Source organism: Thermobia domestica, chromosome 1, assembly GCF_964235325.1.
Source record: "Thermobia domestica chromosome 1, izTheDome1.hap1.1, whole genome shotgun sequence".
Taxonomy (NCBI): domain Eukaryota; kingdom Metazoa; phylum Arthropoda; class Insecta; order Zygentoma; family Lepismatidae; genus Thermobia; species Thermobia domestica.
Window position 1 is genome coordinate 111,884,514 of NC_137454.1, and position 9,245 is coordinate 111,893,758.

At 33.4% G+C, this 9,245-nt stretch overlaps 1 long non-coding RNA gene across 1 annotated transcript; it reads right to left on the reverse strand.

Moving 5' to 3' along the window:
- Window positions 1-525: 525 nt before the first annotated feature.
- Window positions 526-8,083, reverse strand: LOC145666454 (uncharacterized). Its single transcript, XR_014127750.1, has 3 exons — window positions 8,037-8,083; window positions 898-954; window positions 526-606 (listed from the first exon to the last, which is right to left on the reverse strand). It is a non-coding gene; the product is annotated as an uncharacterized LOC145666454 (long non-coding RNA).
- Window positions 8,084-9,245: the final 1,162 nt, after the last annotated feature.

Below are 9,245 nucleotides of genomic sequence, written 5' to 3' on the forward strand. Positions count from 1 at the left end.
ATGAGCTCAAATTAAACTGCTATTTGCAAAACCTGCTAAATGCATTTTGAACAAACCTCTTGTTTCCAGTTTTCAGGAATTTCCTGATTTCTGAAACGAAATAAAGTGTAGAGAAATGTCATGGGAAAAATATATGGATTTTTCTACACATTTGATCATGTCTCAAATAGCGGGAAATAGCGAAGAACTTGGAGGAACTGATTTGTTCACAATGCGTTTAGGAGATTTGGAAATAGCCTTCTCAGTTGCCTTGTAACTTGAAGCAATGTACATTTTTTTTTTTTTTTAAATTGCAACAGTGTAGATTCAGAAAATTCTTTCCACCTTTTTTCTTCATTTAAAAGGAAAAAAAAAAACATATGGATTTATGTAAGTGGATTGCGCCTTTTGAAACGATTGAACATATTTAAATCTTCGTTAGTTAAAACCCTGACTTTCCTATCATACCTTTATAATTGATAAACAAAAGGCACTCCATGTATAATCGAAAGCATCAACGAGTATTTACACTCACCTCTCTATGAGGAAATCCTCAGTGGAGCTATCGCTCGCAGATGGTGGTATGTACTCGTCACTTGAATCGATATTTAATCCTTCTGATGAGCTCTGAAAGAAAATAATTTATTTTTAAAATTTTATTTATTGCACTAATAACGCTATAAAAACAGTATTACGGCCTTGAAATAATAAAATGTATTATGCTTCATTTATAAATCACTAATGTAGAAATATTTTATTAATTAAAATTTAACGAAAAGCAAAATATTTGTTTTTTATAAAATTAGTTAGAAAAAATAATAAGCTTCTTTTCAATTGAAAAAAAAATATCTATTCAATTTTTATGTTTTACTTTAGTTAATAAATGTAAGACCACATAGATTTTCCCAGATTATTTACCTCAGACATAGTTGATTCCCTCACCAATTTACTGGAACCTGCAAATTCTTGTTCCTCCTGAAAAATAAAAAATAAAGAGTTAGTTACGTAGTGCAACATGCGGTTAAGAAACAAACTATACGTGAACCGTGAAATAAGTTGCCCCTTCATGGCATGTGGTTTCTTTCTGCGTGGTATTGGGTTCGATTCCTGGTGGGTATACTTGCCGTGTACAATAGCCCGAGTTTGGCTCCTACTATAGAGTAATCATCTCTCATATATGCTCTCTGTTGAAAAGGAAACACGAAATAACATTTCTGCCTCGTTTTCCCGAAAACTTCCCTTAGCATACCTTTTCAGATGGTCGTAATATAAGCTATACTCCAAGAATAAGCCTATCCTGAAAATACCGCCCAGTAGTAGCAGGGTTCGGGACAACAGCATCATATTGCAGATTTTGTTTGTGGACAAGTACCACCTATATAAGTCTAGTTTCAGGTGTTTGATTGGTATATCATTTTCGTTTTAATTATAAAAATGTGTTCAGATCTTAAGCTCAGTGGGCAAGAAGCACCAAATGATGTCCCTGGTTCGAAACGGGTTACTTATCGTAACGTAGTCAATTTTTCTATGTGCAATTACTACAAGGTTATTTGAAGAATTCCGGCTAGTAAGCGCGAACTCGCCATTTTTTTCTTCCAAACAATGATAGGAAACAAACTTATTGTTTTTATAAAATTCCCGTGGAGATGCATTGAATTTTCTTCTTGTCTCTAAAAATAACGGTAGTTGACTGCAGGGTGAAAATAAAAATGCTAAAGACATTAAAGAGGATCACGCAATATTTTCCCAAACAATAAAGAAAACGGAAGTGGTATATATATTACTACCACTTCCGGTTATGTTAGATAGATTAGAGCCGAGGTGGAATATATTATTGGGACTCTTAATTGATTACAAAAAAAAAAAAAAAAAAAAACGCATATCGCTGCTTATTACTGTTTTTCTCTATAGTGGTCAACGTTAAAGGCGGTAGTAGTTAATTTCCACAACTTCTGGTTGTAGTATAGAGATTACAGTCGAGGATGAATACAATCTTGAAACACTTAATTCATTACAGCGATCAACGTAACAACCTGAAGTGATTGAATTCTGCCACGTCCGGTTTTACTAGATATATTAGAGTCGAGATGGAATATATTATCGGGATACTTAATTGATTGCTGAAAACTGATTTTCACTACCTTTACCCATTTATAATTTATAGCGAATATCATTGAAACCGGAAGTGGCTGATTTCCACCGCTTCCAGTTAAATTAGAAGATTAAGAAAGAAGATGGTACATATTCTTAGAACTCTAAATCCATTAATAAAAACACTTCTCACTATCTCTTAACACTTTTTTTTATGTAAATCAATATTGAAACCGGAAGTTGCAGATTTCTACCTCTTCTAGTTCTAGCAGAGTGTTAAGAATGGAGCTCAAAGGTATTCTTGGGACATTTTATCGATTGTCGAACACCGCTTGTCGCTATATATATTACCGTTTTTGCTCTATAGTGATTAACGTTAAGCTAGAAATGGTTAATTTCTACCACTTCCGGTTGAAGAATTGTCTTTATTTACGAATTCGCCCAAGATAATGGTTCCATCTGTAAATTGCACTAAACAAAATTCGCATTCGCTCAAGAGTTATCATGCGGAGTAACGGACGGACGGACTAAGAGCACAATATTATAAGTATACTGTGTGATCCTCATAAACTGCAAGTATCTTGAATTGGTAGAAACTATTTTATGTTTCATATATTACTGTTTCATTACCAACGGTCTACAGAGGTGCAAGACACTTCTCTGGGGGGAATCAGAAGCGGTAGTTTACTCTTGGTAGTGAGAGTGTTACGGACTATTTACTCAGACACGAATCAATCATAAATATACTTCATAATTAAATGATTTAATAATGATCTGACAATACGGCATAATTTACTTGTCCTAAGAAATCCACAAGGGTAAGCTTACTCTTTGGTACGACGTCTTTGGGACAGTTTTCTCCAAAATTCTCAGATGATTCCGTTCATATTTCACAAATAAATAATTACTTGAAATTCTAAGTGTTACTCAAATAATATATCATAAAAAAATATACCCAGAGGCTAATCTATAATTTCAGTTTTCTTTTTAAACAATTGTCTCAAACACGAATCCGTCGATTTTGTTCACACTTTATAATACTAATCTGAAAATATGGCTTAACTTCCTTGTCTTGAAAGATTTACACGGGATAGTTTACTCTTTGGGGAGAGTTCTTTCGGAAATTCATTCTTAAAACGAGATATATATTTTACATCTCCGCCGTCATTGGTTAGGAAGAAAGTGTATTTAAAACTACGGCCTTTTATAAGATCTTCCTCTTCTAGACTTTTACTTAGCTGCATATAACTAAAGCCCTAATGAAATTAGAAATACAAATTATACTTCATTTGAGTGCAATTAAATAACCTATCCCCACTTAGATGTAAGTTAGTTTGAAACTTCCCCAAAATACGGAAATAACAGAGGGAAGTTTTAAAAATTGCCGACAGAAATGTTCGCTTCCTTATTTTATTCATACAATTCTTATAGGAATCAGAACGTGTATGATTACACATTATCTTCTACTTCACTAAATTCAATTTTCTACTTTTCTCATTGCAAGTGAACTTAATGTATTTTTTAAGTGCTACTGGAGCAATGAACACAACATTTCTTTGATATATAATGAGATATGCCTCGATTTCTCTTGTCTCCAAGTTACCGGGATTTTTTTTTTAAAGAAATTTTCAAAACTTCCTTCTGATATTTCTGTTTTGGGAAATATTCAAACTAAATTTATATCGAAGGAAAGGATACTTAATTGGCTTCAAACGAGGTATAATTTGTATTTCTGAGGACTTTAGTAATATGCGTCAAACTAAAAGTCTAAAACAGGAAAATTTTATAAAGGGGGGAGAGCTTTAAATACATTTTCATTACTAACTAATAGAAGAAGAAAATAATAAGTTTGAATAATTTGTTTTTTGCACCATTCAAAAGTGTGCTTGTTAGGTAATTTTGTACATATTTCATAAATAAGCATTTAATTTTTATAACCCTGTAATGTTATGTAAATAATATATCAAAGAAACATCCACAACTGTAGTTTATATTTTGGTGGTTATTATTATTTTACAATTTTGCCAAATACGACTTACGCGTTTATGTTAATTATAAACAAATTTTTCATTAATAGCCGTTATACATGACATAAGTTGTTTCTCAGAGTTCGCAAGAGGAAGTTTACTTTAAAAGGTGAATTTTCTTCGGTCGAAGTTTTCCCAAAGCACTTTTTAATTTTTCGGAGAGCACTTCTTCGGACCAAAAAAAAAAAAAAAAATGCTTTCACTCATTGTGGATCTCTTTATGACAACGTACAAGCTTCGCTGTGACATATCACAATTAATAACAAAACTTGGCCTTGAATTGTTTCGGAATTATTACTAATCATCTCAGCAATTACAACAACTATGGATTCGACACAAATCTCGGTCATGTTTTATCAATTATTTTTTATTATTCGCATCCCAATGCCGATGGCGGCTAAACTTGGACTTGAATGACTTCGGGATTGTATGTATTCATCTCAGCGACCTGATACTAATATCGATCGTTTTTCCATAAAAGTTTACATATAACCCACTACTAATTCGACACATATAGAAAGTGCTCCCTTCCCCGTAAATAATAAAAAATTGAAGGACATGTGTACGCTTATTTTTAATAACGAATTAATACACCGAATTTCAGCTTCCTAAGTTTAACGACTTCGAAAAACTCCATTCCTCGCCAAAATTCGAACCACTCTACTTTCATTTTAGAATAATAATTATAATCAAAATAATATAATAACTTCCTAGAAGGGATTTGGGTTTAACTGCGTACAAAAAAAAAAAAAAAAAAAAAAACTCAAGTTTATCAATTGGTTGTGATGAGGGGATAAACATCGTTACTTTAAATTTTATGTATGTAGATTATAGTATTACAATATTATCAATTGAATATTTGCTTATGAAATACGAACACAATCACCTGAGTAGTTTTTCTGAAAATCGACTAAAAAAGAAACTGATTCACGAGAGTAAACTACATATTGTGGATGTGTTCATGAAAAATAACGTATCTCATATTGTAGTTTTATTAATGAAACATTAATTTCTAAAATTAATAAGTAGAGAATTCCTGAGATGTTTTTGAGAAGATCGTCGGAGAAAATTCACCCAGACAAAAGATTAAACTGTCCCTTTTGTATTTTTTCAGAAGAAATGTCTTATACTTTAATATAGGGTTGGTAATGGAACACTGATGTATGAAATATAAATAAAATAATTTCAGTCGTTTTCGAGCAATCTTAATTTTTCATTTTTTTCACTCTTTAGTAAAGTATCTTTACTTTTTTTTTCCTTTTAGCGATGCGGAGAAAATTGGAAACCTGTCCATGGTGAATCAATTAGAAATCGAAAGTTTAAAATATTGTTTCTTATCGTTGGTCGAAAGTAAAAGAAATGACCCAGCGGCGAGTTCGCTCTTACTATCCGAAGCGCGTCAATCTTTACCCTTATATTATTGTTGATTACATGTTTTAAAAGTAAATTAATATTATTATTATGTAGATAATCCTTTCAACATAACTTACTATTGATGTCCGTCTTCTAGTTACCAACAAATGGATCTTTTGAATTGCAATCTACACATCATTTTAATTAATATCACGTTTCAATTTAAAGAATTAAGATAGGGAGCTTTGAAACACTAGATCTCTCTCTCTCTCTCCCTCTTCGTGTAAGTGTCTGTTCGTTAAGTGTCCGTTCGTTAAGTGTCCAATATTATTAAGCCAAAAAAAAAAAAAAAAGTAAATCTTGAGATTTAAGGTCAAGAATGTTGGAAGACGACATACACTATTACTCAACACTTTTTTAACCTTTTCGACATTTCTGATTTGAGTGAGCATCTGATGTGGACCTATTGTTTTGGCACTGGAGCTTTCCCTCATTCACCGCAGAAGTATTCAAAGGTACTTCTGTATAAAGCATATATTTGGTGACAATTGGATCAGAATAAGAGATACTGCAGATGATAAGATTTCGATGGTTTCGTAGGCCCAATTGCTGCTCGTTGGACTAACAATGTCGAACACTAAATCTACGAGCACTAAATATGTCTCGACAAGGTATAAAGATCTTACAGTACACGTAAAAAATTTTATATTTTCAAATTTGCCATTGCATTGACTTCCCATGCCTATTTTTATTTCAAACAAAACTAATACGTTGTGCAATTTTTCATACGGTTTATACTATGTAATATTTATTACAAATTGTCCTTTTGTGTCTATTTGAAACATTATAATTAGATACATTATGTGCAGTTTGTAGTATCTCTCAGATCCCGATCAAACTGTCACCAAATTTTGTTTCGCACAGAAATGTTTCTGACACGGGGGGCACTGGCGTCTCTGGCATGTAAAATTTGGGGGGGGGGACATGAAAGAAAGTGATTTAAATGGTAGTACCTAGCCCAATCTACTTATTATCTTCGATTTCATTTGTCACCTTTCTGCTTACCTTCACGGACCCCCTAAGGTATATCAAGAACTGTTATAATCGTTTCACAGCCTGAATATTATATTCCAAATAAATATAATTATTATTTATATGTTATTCTATCGTTAGTAAATAAATTAAATTAAAATAAAATATTGAATAATTTGTACTACAAAATATTTTTGGGGGACGCGTCCCCTCATCCCCCCGGGGGCAAAGTTCTGCGAAAATAATAGGTCCACAGTAGAAGCTTATTCAAAATTTGAGTGTTGGAAAAAATGACCAGTAGCGTAAATACAAGGCCATGATATTCATTTAAAGTCATAAATATCAGAAATAGTTTTACGGACATTGGATTAATGCCATGGAGGCAGTTACCATTAAGGTAAATATTACTTAAAAGGAATATTATAGCCTATTAAAATAAATATTCATCCCGGATAGATAGGGAAAATCTTAAAAAATCACATTAAATGAAATCTTTAGTTTAACATTTCAGCGCAAGTTAAGCACCAAATTATTGGGTTGTAAATTCACATGAATAATACTGTGATAAACAAAATACGGAAATAAATTAGTGAATTAATTAAAAAGATAAACTAAGAAAAATAAACTTGAGAAACTCAATAGAATGCATATTGTCTACCGCAAGGTCAAAAGGTGTGATTCAAATTTCAATTCCAGGTGGAACTACATGTAGTTTAATTCTCATGTAAAAATTATGTCCCGTATAGCCTCAGTGCTGAGAAGGAACTTAAAAGTTCAAAACAAGAAAAACGTTTCTTTTCCGGGATCAAACTTACGACCCTTTGCACCTGAGATGAACGATCTATAATTGTTTCATTCTATAAGAGGCAATATTGCAGTATGTATAATCGTAACAAGTAGTCTATTTCGATCCAGGAACCAAAATTATGGAAGTCACTTAACTACTTGAAACTACATCAAGTTCGTCTTTAACTAAACTAAAAATCTTCTTGTAAACTGTATTCAAATGTGCTTTGTTAATCTCTAGAACTAGTCACCAACAAGCTTTCAATGTTTTTTAGTCCCGAATACGATACTCGGTTCAAGAATATATGGTTCAGATCCAGCATTAAAATCAACATCCTCTCCTCTTTTAAGAATCGATTACCGATATGTTAAACATGGAAGTCTTCAATAAATGTATAGATTGAAAGAAACCCTTATTACAGCTATTTCGGTTAAATAAATATTTTATTTACGAAATTATAGTAAAACTAATAAATATACTTCCTTAAATACTTAAGGAAATACTTCCTTAAAATTACTAAGTTTAAACTTGGTTTGAAATCCCCGTGGTTGTTGAATGTACAGATTTCATTTCATTAATTTAAACTAAAAAGGTAATTATTTATCATATCATCCTAGATAAGCACACACGTAAATATCTATATTAACGTAGCTAACGCATAACTATAGACATGCTAGTAATAAGAATCCGGGATCAATTGGTTAATGCTTCTTTGTAGAGTTTCTATTAAAAGCGGAATAAGTTTTAGTAAATAAATAGGTACTTACCATCCTTATAAGCTGCTTCTCCGATCTTAGCTGGTGGAGGTCTTAAGTTGACATGCGAATGACAATAGAAAAACAGAAAAGTTAAAAATAAGGACGCCCCTCGGGAAAGCCCGCGCCCTGACAGAGAGTAAGGCATCAACCATCTATCTACATGCCTCTCCTCACATGCAATTAGTACACTAAAGTATCTGTCGGGTGTAGGTGTATGCCGCGGCTTCTATCTTTTACGAAAGACATTTACACGCGAATCTGTCAATGTGTGAAATAGAAGGAAAGAAGGGTAAAATAGATGATAGGAAAGCGCGAGAGAAGGTTTATTATGTTTTGAGAGAGGGACAAAAAACCTGGAAACCAGGAAAAAAACCCCTATATCGGTCATGCTGCATGCAATAGTATTTACATGGCAAAACCACAGTTGAAGGGTGGCAAAAATCCATGTAAACTTGTCTGTCAATAATAAATTATTATGTTATATTAAAGCCTATCTGATTATGTTATATACAATTCTGTGTTGTCTGTAATGGGAAATTATTGTTAGTGGGGATCTGTGTTATTTTTTTTAGCATGCAAATTTGCCGCCTCGTCTTCCTTTGTCTGTGCGTGTGTCGTCATCTCGCTGCTGGTTTCAGCATCAATTCACCATTTCTGCAGCTGCCACCTCTGTTTCATTGTTCTTCGGAGCTGGTTTGTATTTTGTGCTCGACTGGTTTCTCTTGGATTTTATCTTGTCTGCATATGTGGGCTGGGTGACATGTATCGAACCGTTGGTTGCTGTCAAGGCGTTCACTGTTTTAGCGAAGATTTTCTTTGTGGCTGTTTGTATAATTGTCAACATCTTGGTGCGTTCTTCTTGGTGACTGGTTGCTGTGAGAATGGTTGTAATCCATGTGATAATCCTGTTTGTGGCCTTCTCTATTTCAGATGTAATTTTCTCTTCTATGGCAGTTGGATGATTCTCTGGTATGTTCACTTCAGTGTCTTTTCCTGGTTTTTCTGTGGCGATGTGGTCCTGAGAAGGGCCAGTACTTCTGGTAGGGTGTGCTTCTTCTTCTATTGTGACTTTTGTGTATCTCTGCTGGGGGATGCTTCTTGGTCTTTGGGGGCAGGTGCTGCTTCCCGTTCTGTGTCCTTTTTGTTTGCAAGTGGCGCAAAAGCCATTGTCGACTGCTTTGTTACAATCTTCTTGGTGAGAGTTTCCACAGCGGAAAC